This window comes from Pelophylax lessonae (assembly GCF_965119305.1).
Source record: "Pelophylax lessonae genome assembly, chromosome: 2".
Classification (NCBI taxonomy): Eukaryota; Metazoa; Chordata; class Amphibia; order Anura; family Ranidae; genus Pelophylax; species Pelophylax lessonae.
Genome location: NC_138769.1, coordinates 350,801,313 through 350,818,231, shown reverse-complemented (window position 1 = coordinate 350,818,231; position 16,919 = coordinate 350,801,313).

Below are 16,919 nucleotides of genomic sequence, written 5' to 3'. Positions count from 1 at the left end.
CATTTGCACATCCTTCCCAGCAAGGAGTATTATCTCCAAGGGTTAGAAAGGCTGGATTCATCTCTTTTTCATGGATAGTGTAGGACCCACTGATAATGGAAGGTCCGGATACCTACCTAGAAAATGCAGCATCCTTGCAGGCCACCGCCCACTCTCTCACTTCCCACAGGGTCACCGGAAAGGCCCTAACTGTCCTCAAAGCAGCGAGGCAGGGGGCAAAACCCCCGCCTCCAGAGCACGTGTGTAAGTCAGCAGCTGGCGCCAAACACACATCCACCCCAATTAAACTGCCAACAGCACCCCTGCTGGCTGGGAGGGGCGTTCAAACAACTTGCCGTTCCTGTAAAACGAGGAGGAGGCCCGCCCCAAAGTCATAGCTCCATCTATAAGCTGATCCCCGAATGTCTCAGCGTAGAGACGGCCGAATGGCCCTCTGTTGACTAAACAGACGATCATAGCGCCGCAAAGACACGCCGGCAAAAATTACCCTATGCACCTCGTAAATGGGGTAAAGATGGTAAATAGCGCATGACCAGTTTCCGTGTGTCTCCCCCATGCCGCTCGCCATAAAGGCAAACGCTAGCAACCAGTTGCCACAAGATCACGGGATCAATCTATATCACTGAGAACCTGCATCCTCCATTTACAAACCCCCCTGCGTGCACCTAACAAGGTTAAACTTCGCAAGGGGCAGCAGAGAGCAAAGTTTGTCTCGCACCACAGGTTTAAGGCGTGCTCAGAAGTGGCCGTCAAAACAGACACAAACCTCAAATTCCAAAATTCCGCTGTGCGAACCGTGTCTGTGATCTCACCTGCGTCCCCCGGCGATTCCGCAGTGGTCGGCCCTGTAGTCCCAGCAGCATCCACGTCATTCCGATGTCACCTCAGGCGCTGACACGGGATGTAATGCCACCAGCGGCTCCAACCGGACAAGGAGCAGGGCGGCGCCTCCTGCCACCGTATCAGGCACCCAGGCCGCTACGTTATCGCAAGAATGGAATCCGCATCAACCCGCTTCACAAGGGAGCGCAGCCTTACTGCGATCCAGACAAGTCCACGGCCTGTGTCTGACAAAGCGGGCACACTGACCGCCGCGCGTGTGTGTGGGGGGGGCGTCATCAGCCATGTGGGGGGCGGATGAGCCACGGCCCCCCATATCCTTGAACTGACCCTAACCCAACAACCCACATAAAATTTGCTAGAAAGCAGAAATAGACTGAGGACACTTACCCGGCTGCCTCGGATCAGGTCACAGTATCTCACACAGCTCAGCCTCCGATCCGACGCCGCTGACAGATCCCTCTTCTCTGCAGGGACGCCAGAGGAGAGATCGTCAGCTCCTCCTCCTCCCGCCCCTTCTCTCCTGGGTCTGCCCCGCCCACACTCCCCGGGGATGTGTTGGCAGGAAGCTTAAAGAAAAAAGAAAAGCTGAACAGCATGAGCCTCCATAGTGAGGTAAGTAAGCCTCCATAGTGAGGTGTGTGGGGGTCTCTGATGTAAGGGGGGTCTCTGATGTAAGAGGGGCTCTGTGTGGGGGGTCTCTGATGTAAGGGGGGCTCTGTGTGGGGGGTCTCTGATGTAAGGGGGGCTCTGTGTTGGGGTCTCTGATGTAAGGGGGGCTCTGTGTGGGGGGTCTCTGATGTAAGGGGGGCTCTGTGGGGGTCTATGATGTAAGGGGGGGCTCTGTGGGGGGTCTCTGATGAAAGGGGGGGCTCTGTGTGGGGGGTCTCTGATGTAAGGGGGGCTCTGTGTGGGGATCTCTGATGTAAGGGGGGGCTCTGTGTGGGGGTCTCTAATGAAAGGGGGGCTTTGTGTGGGGGGTCTCTGATGTAAGGGGGGCTCTGTGTGGGGGATCTCTGATGTAAGCGGGGCTTTGTGTGGGGGGTCTCTGATGTAAGGGGGGCTCTATGGGGGGTCTCTGATGTAAGGGGGGGCTCTGTGAGGGTCTCTGATGTAAGGGGGCCTCTGTGAGGGTCATTGATGTAAGGGCGGCTCTGTGAGGGTCTCTGATGTCAGGGGGGCCTCTGTGAGGGTCTCTGATGTAAGGGGGGACTCTGTGAGGGTCTCTGATGTAAGGGGGGCTCTGTGAGGGGGTGCCTGATATAAGGGGGCTCTGTGGGGGGGTCTCTGATGTAAGGGGGATCCCTAATGTAAGGGGGCTAAGTTATTAGTGATCATAAAAAGAAAGAAAAGTCAAAGTGCAAAAAAGGTGCAAGAAAATGTGCGGGGGGGCGCCACAGGATTTGCTCGCACAGGGCGCCTGAACACCTAAGGCTGGCCCTGCTCCTGACCCTCTATCTGCACAGTGCTGATTGGCCCTGTGTTGATCACAATCACTCTCCCAATAGAAAAAAAAAAAAAAACTCTCTAGCAATACACACCAAACTGAGCATGTGCAGCCTGACTCGGATTAACCCCTTAGGTTCAACAGTGAGTATAACAAGCATGCTTTACTGCATATACACACTGATTTTACTGTTGTGGGTTTAGTAACACGTTATCCAATTATAAGAAAAGACATAACCCTCTGAAATCTTACAATGTATCTGAATGACTTTTAAGAGAATTAAGAGAATTATTGTACCTCAACTTAAACCCATACCAGATTTCACAAGCCCCAGGAACAATTATATTTATCTAAAACTAAAAACGTTTTTTTAGTTTTAGATAAACATTAAGGACCTGTGCATTTTACATGCCCTTTTGGTGCAGGGCATTAAAAAAAAAAAAAAAAATCCTGCTTGCTGCATCTTTAACACACTTTAACCACTAGGCGACTGCTCACAGTAATCCTACTGCGGCAGTGCGGCTCTCCCAAGTCCAGCGACGTAGACCTACGTCGCTGGAGTTCATGTGATTCCGTGTTTAGACACAGCAGGAGTCGGGCCGTCGTGGAAATGGTGAGAAGACCCGCCTGCTTATGTAAACAAAGCAGGCGGGTCTTCTCAGTGACAGACAGGAGAAGATCGCAGGATTCAGCATAGCATAGCTGAACCTGCGAACTCTGTCACAGAACCCCCCCCCCTCCCCCCCCCCACACACACACACACACACACACACACAAACACACGTCAGTAAGCATGAGGCATACATTTAACCCCTTGATCACCAACAGTGTTAACCCCTTCCCTGCCAGTGTCATTATTACAGTAACAGTGCATATTTTTAGCACTGATTACTGTAGTAATGTCACTGGTTCCCCCCAAAAGTGTCAAAAATGTCAGTCAGGGGTCCGATCTGTCCGCCGGAAAGTTCGCAGCCCTGAAAAAAAAAAAAAGCGCCGCCATTACTAGTAAAAAAAAAAAAAAACAATAAAAATTACATAAATCTTTCCCGTAGTTAGTAAACGCAATAACTTTTGCGCAAACCAATCAAAATACACTTATTGCGATTTTTCTTACCTAAATATGTAGCAGAAAACAAATTGGTCTAAAATGTTAAAACATTTTGATTTTTACATTTTTTTTTGGGGGGGGGGGGGGGAATGTCATATAGCAGAATGTGAAAAATATTGTTTTTTTTTTTCAAAATTGATGCTATTTTTTTGTTTATAGCTCAAAAATTAAAAACCGCACAGATAATCAAATACCACCAAAAAATGGGGTGTTGTCAGAACCCTTGAATATAAAAAATGGCACAAGACAGGGGTGTCCATTATCCCCCTGTTATTTGTGCTGACACTAGAACCTTTCCTGAATAAAGTCAGATTGAATCAGGATATAAAAGGAGTCATGGTAGGTAAGGAACATTATAAGACTGCAGCATACGCAGATGATTTATTGTTCACATTGATAGAACCAGAAATATCGCTGCCAGTACTCCTAGAGGAAATTAAACAGTATGGAGTACTATCAAATTTTAAAATAAACTATAGGAAATCTGAAGCAATGGGTGTGGGAATATCAAAAGCAAAAAAGGATAGAATAAAGAGCAATTTTGGATTTTCATGGGTGGAGAAAGCAGTGAAATATCTAGGGACTTACATATCCGCAAATTTAGCCCAGATCTATGAACTGAATTTCACCCCCCTGATTGGAGAGACAAAGAAAAATTTGGAACAATGGAGGGGAGGGCTTCAGTCATGGTTTGGAAGAGGAAATTTAATTAAAATGAATATCCTGCCGAAATTTTTATATATTATGAGAGCGCTACCAGTCAAAATCCCTAATAGTTTTTTTAAAACTGTGCAGGGTGTGTTTGGTGGATATATCTGGGCGGGTAAAAAACCACGTATAGCACGAAACACCCTAACACTTCCCAAAAATATGGGTGGATTAGGTGTACCTGACCTGCGCAGATACTACCATGCCATCCATTTAAATAGAATATTGGACTGGTGGCAACATCGGGAAACAAAAAGATGGGTCCAATTGGAACAAGCACAAACGATGGTCTCACTAAAGAGAGCAATCTGGTGCTATAAGATACTCCCTAAACCCTTGAAGATACACCCCTTGATAGGGAACACAATAAGAATAGGGTTTCAACAGACAATGAGACAAAACTTAACTTCAACGGAATCCCCATTGTATCCGATCCTGGGAAACCCCAAATTCCCACCAGGCTTAGAGAGACAGCACTTTAAAAAACTATGGGAAACAGGACAAGATGGTATTAAAACTTTTGCGAGCCAACAGGTGTGGCCTTCAATCGGGAGACTAACAGATGAGGAGGGACCATATAGGCTACTCCTATGGGAGGCACTCCAATTGCGACACTTTTTGGAGTCGCTGCCGGAGTTAAGAAAATTTAAGAAACCACTGACACATTTTGAAAAACTATGTGAGAAAGTAGGAGGCATAGATCGCCCATTATCCATTTTATACAAAATGTTAAATACTCCATTGGACCAACCGAATCTGAAATGGTTGGAAAAATGGAAGGTGGATCTAAATATTGAGATAACGGACACACAGAAACAGAGGATGTTCAGGGCAATATTTGGACCAACTAAATGCACTAAAATCCAGGAAATAAATTATAAAATCTTGACTAGGTGGTATAATACACCAGACAAGCTGCATAGGTGGTACATCCAAGAATCAGATAGGTGCTGGAGATGTGGAGAAGGGGAAGGCACAATATACCACATCTTCTGGAATTGCCCAGAGATAAAGAAATTTTGGCTAGAGATTGGTGATATAGTCCAAAAAGTAACAGACTTTAAAATTGAGGGAGAAGCCGCCTTTTGTCTCTTACAAATAGTAGGGCAGACAGAGAGGAAATACACAAGATCAGTACTGCCACATATGATGAATGCTGCAAGAGCATGCATTCCCCAATATTGGAGAAAAAGACAAGCCCCTTCGGTGGGTGAGTGGGTAAGAAAATTAGAACACATTAATAAAATGGAGGATCTAGTGCTCTCCACACAACATAAACAGGAACAATATAAAAAGACATGGGGAACATGGAACTTATTTATATCCTCGGAGGCGGGCAAACAACTGTGGGCACCATTATCTCAGAACGCGGAAGTTAAGTGAGAGGGAAGGCGTCCTCTACTCTGTTGAGGGGGGAGGAGATGTGAGGGAGGGGAGGAGAACTATTTGGAATGTTCCCCTCCGGGTCCTTTTTTTTTTTTTTTTTTTTTTGTTGTTTTTGTTTTTGTTTTTTGGTTGTTGTGGGGTATGTGTGGTGTTTGATAGCAAGTATGAATGAGGGGTGAATGGGGGAAGGGGGGGGGGTATTATAGAAAAGTGGAGGGACAAGGAAGGGAATGAACAGATAGGAAGAAGAAGGGGGAACAAGGCAAGATCCGGAGCTAAGGGTCATTTAAATTAAAAAAGCATAACGAAGTAAAGGGAGGTAAGGATTGAACGAGTAGGAATAGAGAAAGGGACTTGCTGTCTTAACAATATCTTGCCTTAGTTGAAGATTGTATAAATGACTATATATTAATGAATTGGAAATCTCTAGAGGATTCTAGTAGACCTCAGTGATGAGAAAATTGATGTGGATAATGTCTTTGTAACCCACTGATTTAATATGGTGTTATATATGCTGTAATGAGTTCTCTGAAAATGCAAAATAAAATGATAAATATAAAAAAAAAAATACCACCAAAAAAAAGCTCTATTTGTGGGGAAAAAAGGACATAAATTTCCTTTGGGTACAGCGTCCCACGACCGCGCAATTGTCCGTTAAAGTAATGCAGTGCAGAATCTCAAAATAGGGCCTGGTCAGGAAGGGGGTAAAATCTTCCGGGGCTGAAGTAGTTAATCAAAGGGCACGTTATATAGTAACACTCCTAATACTCATGTTGAACGCACCTAAAGCACACTGCACCAATGTGAACCCAGCCCGTTTATGGTGCTTGTGAATTATGGTGTTGGGTAAAGATGACACCACTGTTACTTTTTGTTATGTAGACAAAACAGGAAGTAAGAAAAATTCCCTTAGGTAATTGTTACCGGTGCCCCCATTGGAGGATTTCCCCTCTATTCCTCTTCCAGTGGCAATTAAAAATTGGTTGCTTTTCTCTCACTTCCATTCCTTTCAACACATTTCTTTTTTTTTTTTCTATTTAAAGCTGCAGATAAAAAACGTTTTGACTTTGGATACACTTTAAAATAGGAAAAAAGTAGGTTTTACCAGCATTAGGTGTTTGATGCAACAAGATCTCTTCACTTCCTGTATGTATAACTTTAAACTTTACTCTTTCTATCCAATATTTTTTTTTTCCAAACCATCTGTGATTCTGCATCCAAATGAAATGCAGCCAAAAACTGAGCTTAACAGAATAGTGCAACCTGCCACTAGTGCTGGGGACACCGGATGATTATTCAGCCACTTTTATTATCTTAGTAAGTGATCCTTAGCTTAGCATTATGTTGAAACACAAGTTTTTATTAAAACCAAGCTTCTCAGAGAGCCCCCTTTGCCTTGCTTTTTTTTTTATAACTATATTTTGTGTTCATAATTATTCTTACATAATGATTTATTTTATTTGACAACCATGTTTTGTGTTCACAATTATTATTACATAATGATTTATGTGTCAAAGCAGCGCTATAGATCAAACAAATAATGTGCAAATAATTGTAATATGAAACAGCAAATAAAGTGCAAAAAGTGCAATATGAAACAGCAAATTATAAGTACAATATAAGACAGCAAATGTTCAAACATGCATGTTCCAATAAGAAACAGTAGATGTGTCAGAGAGCACAATATAGAACAGCATTCAATAAATTGTGGATATACATCCAACACTTAACCGTACATAAAAATAACAACAAATGTGCAATCAAACAAGGTGCATAAATAAATGCCCTTAGAATGCGTTACCATTTTCATGGTCTTTGAAGCACATTCCATATTTGGGTATAAAATTTACTCCCAACCATTCTGATCTTTATGCAGCCAACTTTACTCCATTATTGAAAAAAGTTACTGAACTACTGACGAAATGGGCATCATTTCCATTGTCGTGGTTTGGGAAGATAAATGCAATCAAAATGGTTATTCTACCCAAATTTTTATATTTATTTAGGGTCCTGCCAATTCATATACCTGCACATTTTCTTTGAATCTTACAATGTAAAATAATTAAATTCACCTGGGGTTCAATCAAACCTAGATTGCCCGAATCCACATTGATTCTCCCCAAAACAAGGCGTGGACTGGGTCTCACCAATTTTGCCACATATTACAAAGCTGCGCAATTGGCACAATTAACTAAGTATCATGCCACTACTGAAATTCCCTTATGGGTTACGATAGAATCTATCGAATGTGACCCCATCTCAATTTCCAATCTCTTATGGTTACAACCATCAGATCGAAAACATATTACTAATCCAATTACCAAGCATTCTCTCTCTTTATGGGATAGACTAAAGACTAATTATAATTTACAGTCTACACACAATCCACTACAATCTTTTCTGAGAAATCCAGCCTTTTATCCGGCTTGGCAATTCCCAAATTCATTTCGGGCATGGTCTAGGTCAGGCCTGTCAAGGCTATTTAATCTGGTCTCTAGTAGGGATGATCGAACTTTTCAAAAGTTCGGTTCGGCCAGAACATCCGAACTTCCCGAAAGTTCGGCCCGGATTTCAGAACCCCATTAGAATCAATGGGACCCGAACTTCGGTAATCAAAAAACACCATTTTGAAGCCCTAAAACCCAATAAATGCCCCTAAAAAGTGCCTAGGGTTCTGGGTCATACCCCAGGGACTATTAATCACACGCAAAAAAAGTTCTTAAAAATTGTCATTTTTGATAGAGAGGCAATTATTGAAAAAATAAAAAAAAATAAAAAAATTAAAAAAATTCTTTGGATTTAGTATCTGGGGGTCTAAAAAGTGTACCTGTGAAGTTTTAGCTCTGTAGCATGTCCAGAACCATAAAAAAAGATTGTTTGTATTTTGTCACTTATAGAACAGGTTAGTGGCTTCTCTCTTTTCACACCTTGCCGGTTTAGTAGCAGGCGTTTTTTTGGGCATTTTTTGGGGTCTTTTCAGGCAGGCAAAACATCTGAACTTGTGTATACGGGTATATATACACACATATTTATATGTATATATACACCTAGACATATATAGGTGTGATAGTAGCAGAAATATATGCTTGCGCTAATTAAATAATTTACACTAATATGGCTCCGCTCCTATAACACCTATATATGTCTAAGTGTAAAATACATATAAGTATGTGTGTATATATACCACTATACACAAGTTCAGATGTTTTGCCTGCCTCCAAAGAACCCAAAAAAATGCCCAAAAAAATGCTAGCGCCAAAAAAAAAAAACGCCCAGGTGTGTTGTTGCAGGCATTTTTTTGGGGGTTTTTGGAGGCAGGCAAAACATCTGAATTTGTGTATAGTGGTATATATTGTGACAGGAAGTCAGGTAAATCTGTGGATGTAGTCACAGACAGGAGATAAATTTCCACCTGGTTTAGAAAATTCACCAATTACTATAGGGTGTCGGCTGCAAAGGCAGCAGGAAGGTGTAAAGAAGTTGAAAGGCCTTCAGCTGTTCGGAATGAGGAAGTTAAGGCCTCTATAATTTGTCCAAAGGAAGTCTATGGATTGCTGCCTCCTGACGCTGTGTGAAGCTGGGGAGAGGAGGACAGTCAGATGTGTGCCTCCCGACGCCGTGTGGGCATGGGAGAAGGAATGCCCCCTGAAGCTGTGTGAGCATGGGGAAGACCTCCTGAAGTGAAGGTGAGGTCTTCCCCATGCTCACACAGCTTCAGGGGGCATTCCTTCTCCCATGCCCACACGGCGTCGGGAGGCACACATCTGACTGTCCTCCTCTCCCCAGCTTCACACAGCGTCAGGAGGCAGCAATCCATAGACTTCCTTTGGACAAATTATAGAGGCCTTAACTTCCTCATTCCGAACAGCTGAAGGCCTTTCAACTTCTTTACACCTTCCTGCTGCCTTTGCAGCCGACACCCTATAGTAATTGAATTTTCTAAACCAGGTGGAAATGTATCTCCTGTCTGTGACTACATACACAGATTTACCTGACTTCCTGTCACAATGTACACACATACTTATATGTATTTTACACTTAGACATATATAGGTGTTATAGGAGCGGAGCCATATTAGTGTAAATGATTTCATTAGCGCAAGCATAGATTTCTGCTACTATCACACCTATATATGTCTAGGTGTATATATACATATAAGTATGTGTGTATATATACCCGTATACACAAGTTCAGATGTTTTGCCTGCCTCCAAAAACTCCAAAAAAATGCCTGCAACAACACACCTGGGCGTTTTTTTTGGCGCCAAGTATTCAGACCCCCTTAAATTTTTCACTCTTTGTTATATTGCAGCCATTTGCTAAAATCATTTAGGTTCATTCTTCTTCCTCATGAATGTACACATAGCACCCCATACTGACAGAAAAACACAGAATTGTTGACATTGTTGCAGATTTATTAAAAAAGAAAAACTTAAATATCACATGGTCCTAAGTATTCAGACCCTTTGCTGTGACACTCATATATTTAAGTCAGGTGCTTTCCATTTCTTCTGATCATCCTTGAGATGGTTCTACACCTTCATTTGAGTCCAGCTGTGTTTGATTATACTGATTGGACTTGATTAGGAAAGCCACACACCTGTCTATATAAGACCTTCCAGATCACAATGCATGTCAGAGCAAATGAGAATCATGAGGTCAAAGGAACTGCCTGAAGAGATCAGAGACAGAATTGTGGCAAGGCACAGATCTGGCCAAGGTTACAAAAAGATTTCTGCTGCACTTAAGGTTCCTAAGAGCACAGTGGCCTCCATAATCCTCAAATGGAAGACGTTTGGGACGACCAGAACCCTTCCTAGGGCTGGCCGTCCGGCCAAACTGAGCTATCGGGGGAGAAGAGCCTTGGTGAGAGAGGTAAAGAACAACCCAAAGATCACTGTGGCTGTGCTCCAGAGATGCAGTCAGGAAATGGGAGAAAGTTGTAGAAAGTCAACCATCACTGCAGCCCTCCACCAGTCGGGGCTTTATGGCAGAGTGGCCCGACGGAAGCCTCTCCTCAGTGTAAGACACATGAAAGCCCGCATGGAGTTTGCCCTAAAAAACACCTGAAGGACTCCAAGATGGTGACAAATAAGATTCTCTGGTCTGATGAGACCAAAATAGAACTTTTTGGCCTTAATTCTAAGCGGTATGTGTGGAGAAAACCAGGCACTGCTCATCACCTGTCCAATACAGTCCCAACAGTGAAGCATGGTGGTGGCAGCATCATGCTGTGGGGGTGTTTTTCAGCTGCAGGGACAGGACGACTGGTTGCAATCGAGGAAAAGATGAATTATCAGGGATATCCTGGACAAAAACCTTCTCCAGAGTGCTTTGGACCTCAGACTGGGCCAAAGGTTTACCTTCCAACAAGACAATGACCCTAAGCACACAGCTAAAATAATGAAGGAGTGGCTTCACAACAACTCCGTGACTGTTCTTGAATGGCCCAGCCAGAGCCCTGACTTAAACCCAATTGAGCATCTCTGGAGAGACCTAAAAATGGCTGTCCACCAACGTTTACCATCCAACCTGACAGAACTGGAGAGGATCTGCAAGGAGGAATGGCTGAGGATCCCCAAATCCAGGTGTGAAAGACTTGTTGCATCTTTCCCAAAAAGACTCCTGGCTGTATTAGATCAAAAGGGGGCTTCTACTAAATACTGAGCAAAGGGTCTGAATACTTAGGACCATGTGATATTTCAGTTTTTCTTTTTTAATAAATCTGTAACAATGTCAACAATTCTGTGTTTTTCTGTCAGTATGGGGTGCTATGTGTACATTCATGAGGAAGAAGAATGAACCTAAATGATTTTAGCAAATGGCTGCAATATAACAAAGAGTGAAAAATTTAAGGGGGTCTGAATACTTTCCATACCCACTGTATATATACACCTAGACATATATAGGTGTGATAGTAGCAGAAATATATGCTTGCGCTAATGAAATCATTTACACTAATATGGCTCCGCTCCTATAACACCTATATATGTCTAAGTGTAAAATACATACAAGTATGTGTGTATATATACCACTATACACAAGTTCAGATGTTTTGCCTGCCTCCAAAAACCCCAAAAAATGCTTGCAACAACACACCTGGGCGTTTTTTTTTTTTTTTTTTTGACGCTAGCGTTTTTTTGGGCATTTTTTTGGGTTCTTTGGAGGCAGGAAAAACATCTGAACTTGTGTATAGTGGTATATATACACACACACTTATATGTATTTTACACTTAGACATATATAGGTGTGATAGGAGCGTAACCATATTGGTGTTAATTATTTCATTAGCGCAAGTAGTGTTTTCTGCTCCTTTCACACCTATATATGTCTAGGTGTATATATACATACATGGGTGTGTATATATACCCCCTAAACACATGTTCAGATGTCATGCCTGACTCCAAACATGTGCTCAAAAAATCCTTATAGACGCCTGCAGCCAAAAAGCAAGCTGACGGGTGAGAAGCCATATCCCTGCAGCGAAAGTGACTTCAGAGAATCTAGCTTTTCTCTATAGCGGTCACCCTGACATGGAAGGGTTTGGTCACCCTGCCATAGCAGTCAGTGTCAGTTCACCCTACACTACATTACGGTCACCCCGGCACTTAACACTTTCCCTACAGAAACTAATTTTTTGCATCTAACTATAGTGTAAAGGAGCACTCTAACTACACTAGATATCCCTTTCCTCACACTAATAAATGCTAAATGACACTTTTGAAGCCAATTTAACAGAACTGCTTCCATTCTCCTCCATGTCCCTGTATTACAATGCTAGGAATTTGCCGGGGCTATCTTATATACTGGGGGGCGTATTCACTAATGATTGGTCTAGGGACCCCCTAGTCACTCCAATCACATTCCTAGCATTCTCCTGCCCCCTCAATTGGCTTTTACTAATGGTTTTGGTCCAATCACGGGCTTTTAAAGCCCATTTCCTGTCCCATTGCCTTTTGGTAGGTTCTGGTTGCCGAATTCTGAACTTTTTGGGCAAAAAGTTCTAAATTCGGCCGAACCTCAAACAGCCAATGTTCGGGTCGAACCGATAGTCGACCCGAACCGTTCGATCATCCCTAGCTCTTCTATCTTAAGTTTTCCTTAACTTTGTGAATCACATCATTTACCACATTCAGAACTTTTTTCGATATCGCCAAATTAAAAATTTCTATACCCCATTTATAACAAATGGTACCATTCTGAATCAGCTCTCTCAATTTGAGCGCATCTGTATCAACAACCCACACTCCAGAGGTCTAATTTCTAGCCTATATTCTCAATTGCTTAACAATCCAGATGTAGATACACCAAACTATGTCAGGAAATGGGAAACAGACCTTGGCCGTACACTTAACCAATCAGAATGGTCTGAAATCTGGTCTGTAACTAAATCTTCTTCTTCAAATATTATCGCAATTGAATCATCATACAAGGTTCTTTCACGATGGTACTTGGTACCAGCCAGAATCGCCAAGTTCACACAAACTATCCGGCCTTTTGTTTTAGAGGTTGTACGGAAATAGGTACACATGTTCATATATGGTGGAATTGCTCAATTGCTACAGTTTTTTGGAAAGAAATATTCTCTCTAGCATCTAAAATGTTTGAAATAGATATTACTCCAGATCCGGTGATTGCCATTTTAAATTTAAAACCCGCATGTCTGACATGAAAACAATTCAAATTATTCCTTCAGCTTCTTAATGCCGCTAAACAAACCATAGCCAAAGCTTGGAAGACTACAACTTTGAATCTTGTAGAAGTTAAACATAGGATGAATAATGCATTATTACATACAAAAATGGAAGCCATGGATTGTGATAAATTTAGTACTTTTATAAGCATTTGGGACCCTTGGATTAAACATGGCCTATCACCGGGTTTTGAGGAACAGGTTCTGAATGCTTGGTAGTTAAGACTTATATTTTATTTACTTTGTATTAACTTTTGTGGTACAAGTTCTATTCTCGATGCCCTCTCCTTTACCCACTTTACCCTACCCACACCCTGCTGACTTCTTCCTTTTCCCCTTTTTCTTTTTTCCCCCACAGCCATGTTCTGAATACCTTCTCAAAATCTTAATATCTCAGAATATCATATTAATAATTCTACCTTTTTCTTTTGTTTCTTCCTTTTGTGCAAACTTCACTATACAGTATAACATTTATAATACTTCTGTAACAATAACAATATTTCTACTTCTGTTTTTGTTTTGTAACTTGCTTTATGGCTGTTTTATAAAACTCAATAAAAGTATTGAACGTGAAAATAAAAAAAAAAAAAAAATAAATAAATAAATGCCCTTATGTCATAATAAAAAGGAAATTGTGAAGTCCACAGTGGGAACAAAGACCATTAGCATATGTTCTTCCAACCCATGTGTAAAGAGATCCACCACTGGCTAGAAATGATCATGAAGCCTCTTACCAGAAAAGATGGGCCAAAGGTTATAATGGCCAAGAGTGCATAAGATGTTAACACAGGCTGGGCGGACAGCAACGAAAACGATGGTCATCACTCCACAGTCAATCCCAATGGAATGCCAGGAAAGAAAAACAAATCTCCACCGTGAAGTTCATAATGAACCCCAAAGTTTATTGGAAGCTTACAGGGTTCACTGACATGCTTCACAGCAAGGTGGACCAGCAGGCTAATAGTGTAGAGCAGGGAGCACTAGATGGTGCTTGATGGCTAATGCAGACAGAAGCTAAAGGCCCGTACACACGATAAGAAAATCTGAAGGGAGATTTAGTCCGACGACTGATCTGTCGGTTTTAAGATTGTTAGTATGGTGCTTTCGACAGCCGACTCCGACTTTTCGGCTGACAAAATCCTGATATGCAGGCTATATAATTTTTGTCATCCGTCAAAACAACGTCCGATTTTCGTCTCATTAGTACAGATTTAGACGGAAAAAAATCTTAAGAGCAAGACTAGGCATGCTCAGAGACGAAAGAACACATACAAAGCAATCCAACACATGACATCACTTCTGAAGTAGAATTCTGTCGTACGGGAAGATTCGTATGAAAATAACCTCTTCGCTTTCCACATCAGACTAGCATGCCACAAAAAACGGATGACAGATCGTTCGATAATCTGATCGTGTGTACGGGGCTTAAGAGTAGCTACACTGTGGATTTTGACTTTGTATATATGCACAGTGTTTTCATATTTGTTGGTACTTTTTTGCACGGTTGTGTTGGATGTATATATTTGCTGTCTCGTATTACACTTATAGTTTGCTGTTTCATATTTCAATTATTTGCACATTATTTGTTTGATCGATAGCGCTGCGCTGCTTTGACACAAATATTATGAGAATTGATATCACAATTTTTAGCAAGCTGCTTTCTGAGTCTTACTTACCTAGCGCAGATTTTTCTACACTGTTTTACAATGCCTTGCCAAAAAAAAAGTCGACCACCTGGAATTAACTAAGCAATTAACTAAACTAAGAATGCAGTAATTATCCTTTTGGATAATTACTGCATGTGCCCAAAGAATGAGGTCAGCTGACTACCTGAATATACTGAAGGACCAGGTTATTCCATCAATGGATTGTTTCTTCCCTGATGGCACGGGCATATTTCAAGATGACAATGCCAGGATTCTTCAGGCTCAAATTGTGAAAGAGTGGTTCAGGGAGCATGAGACTTTATTTTCACACATGGATTGGCCACCACAGAGTCCAGAACCCCATTGAGAATCTTTGGGATGTGCTGGAGAAGGCTTAGCGCAATGGTCCGACTCTCCCATCATCAATACAAGATCTTGGTGAGAAATGAATGCAACACTGGACGGAAATAAATCTTCTGACATTGCAGAAGCTTAGCGAAACAATGCCACAACGAATGCGTGCCGTAATCAAAGCTAACAAAATACTGGAGTGTGTGACCTTTTTTTTTTTGGTGGCGACTTTTTTTTTTTTGGCCAGGCAGTGTACTTACATAATGATTGATTACAGATCTCTCAGGAACTTGCTCTCCTTAATATATTGTAATTCCTTTTTGGAGAATCATCAATATGTAATTATCAGTGCAAATTAATTTAACATGAAATCTATAAAATGCACAAGCAGTAGTATATTCATATTTATAAAGCACAATGAAAAGTAATTCATAATATGTCTAATTAATACTGTACAAATTGCCAAACAATAGCAGGCATCTTGCAGGATAGTGTCTTTTCCAATGAGCTTACAATCAAAATTCAAAAACACATCTGAGCAGCTGGTTCTCCCAAAGAATGCCAGCCAGACGGACGCATCTCTTATTAGGTGACATGCCATTAACATGCAGTAAGCATTGCTAAACACCACAATCACAGTCCAGAGGAAGTTCACATTAACACAGACACTTTCACCTTTTGCCCACACTTTTCCCATCTGCTGTTCTTAGCACTTGCAGCTTGTTAGAGATAATATTGGTAAAATTCTATTATATCAGTGTGATGTAATCCCAACAGCCTTTGCAGCTACTTGTCCACTTGTAAACTGTGTCTGGTCAAGCTAATTTTAAGTTGCTGCAACAAAGTTTCCAAACAACAATCCTTGCGTTGGCTCATGATAAATTACTACAAGTGAGATTTTGAAAATTGGTAAAATGATAGTGTCTTACCACTTCAGCCCCGGAAGGTTTTACCCCCTTTCTGACCAGGCCATTTTTTGTGATACGGCACTGCGTTGCTTTAATTGACAATTACGCGGTCGTGTGACGCTGTACCCAAATAAAATTGATGTATTTTTTTCCCTACAAATAGAGCTTTCTTTTGGTGGTATTTGATCACCTCTGCGGTTTTTTTTTTGTTTGTTTTTTTGCGCTATAAACAAAAAAAGAACCACAATTTTGAAAAAAAATATATATTTTTATACTTTCTGATATAAACATGCCCAATAAAAAAATGTAAAAAAAAATGTTTTCATTAATTTAGGCCAATATGTTTTCTGCTACATATTTTTGGTAAAACAATTCTAATAAGTGTATATTGATTGGTTTGCGCGAAAGTTATAGCGTCTACAAACTATGGGATACATTTACGGACTTTTTAGTTTTTTTATTGTTTTTACTATTATTGGCAGTGATCAGCAATTTTTAGTGGGGCTGCGACATTGCAGTGGACAAATCTGACACTAAGGGGCTGATTTACTAAAACTGGAAAGTAAACAGTCTGATGAAGCTGTGCATGATAACCAATCAGCTTCCAACTTCAGCTTGTTCAATTAAGCCTTGATAAGAAAACCTGGAAGCTGATTGGCTACCATGCATAGCTGCACCAGATTTTGCTCTCTCCAATCTTAGTAAATCATCCCCTAAGTGACATGTTTGGGGGACCAGTGACACTAATACAGTGATCAGTGCAAAAAAAAAAAAAATGCACTATCGCTGTATAAATGACACGGGCAGGGAAGGGGTTAACACCAGGGGCGATC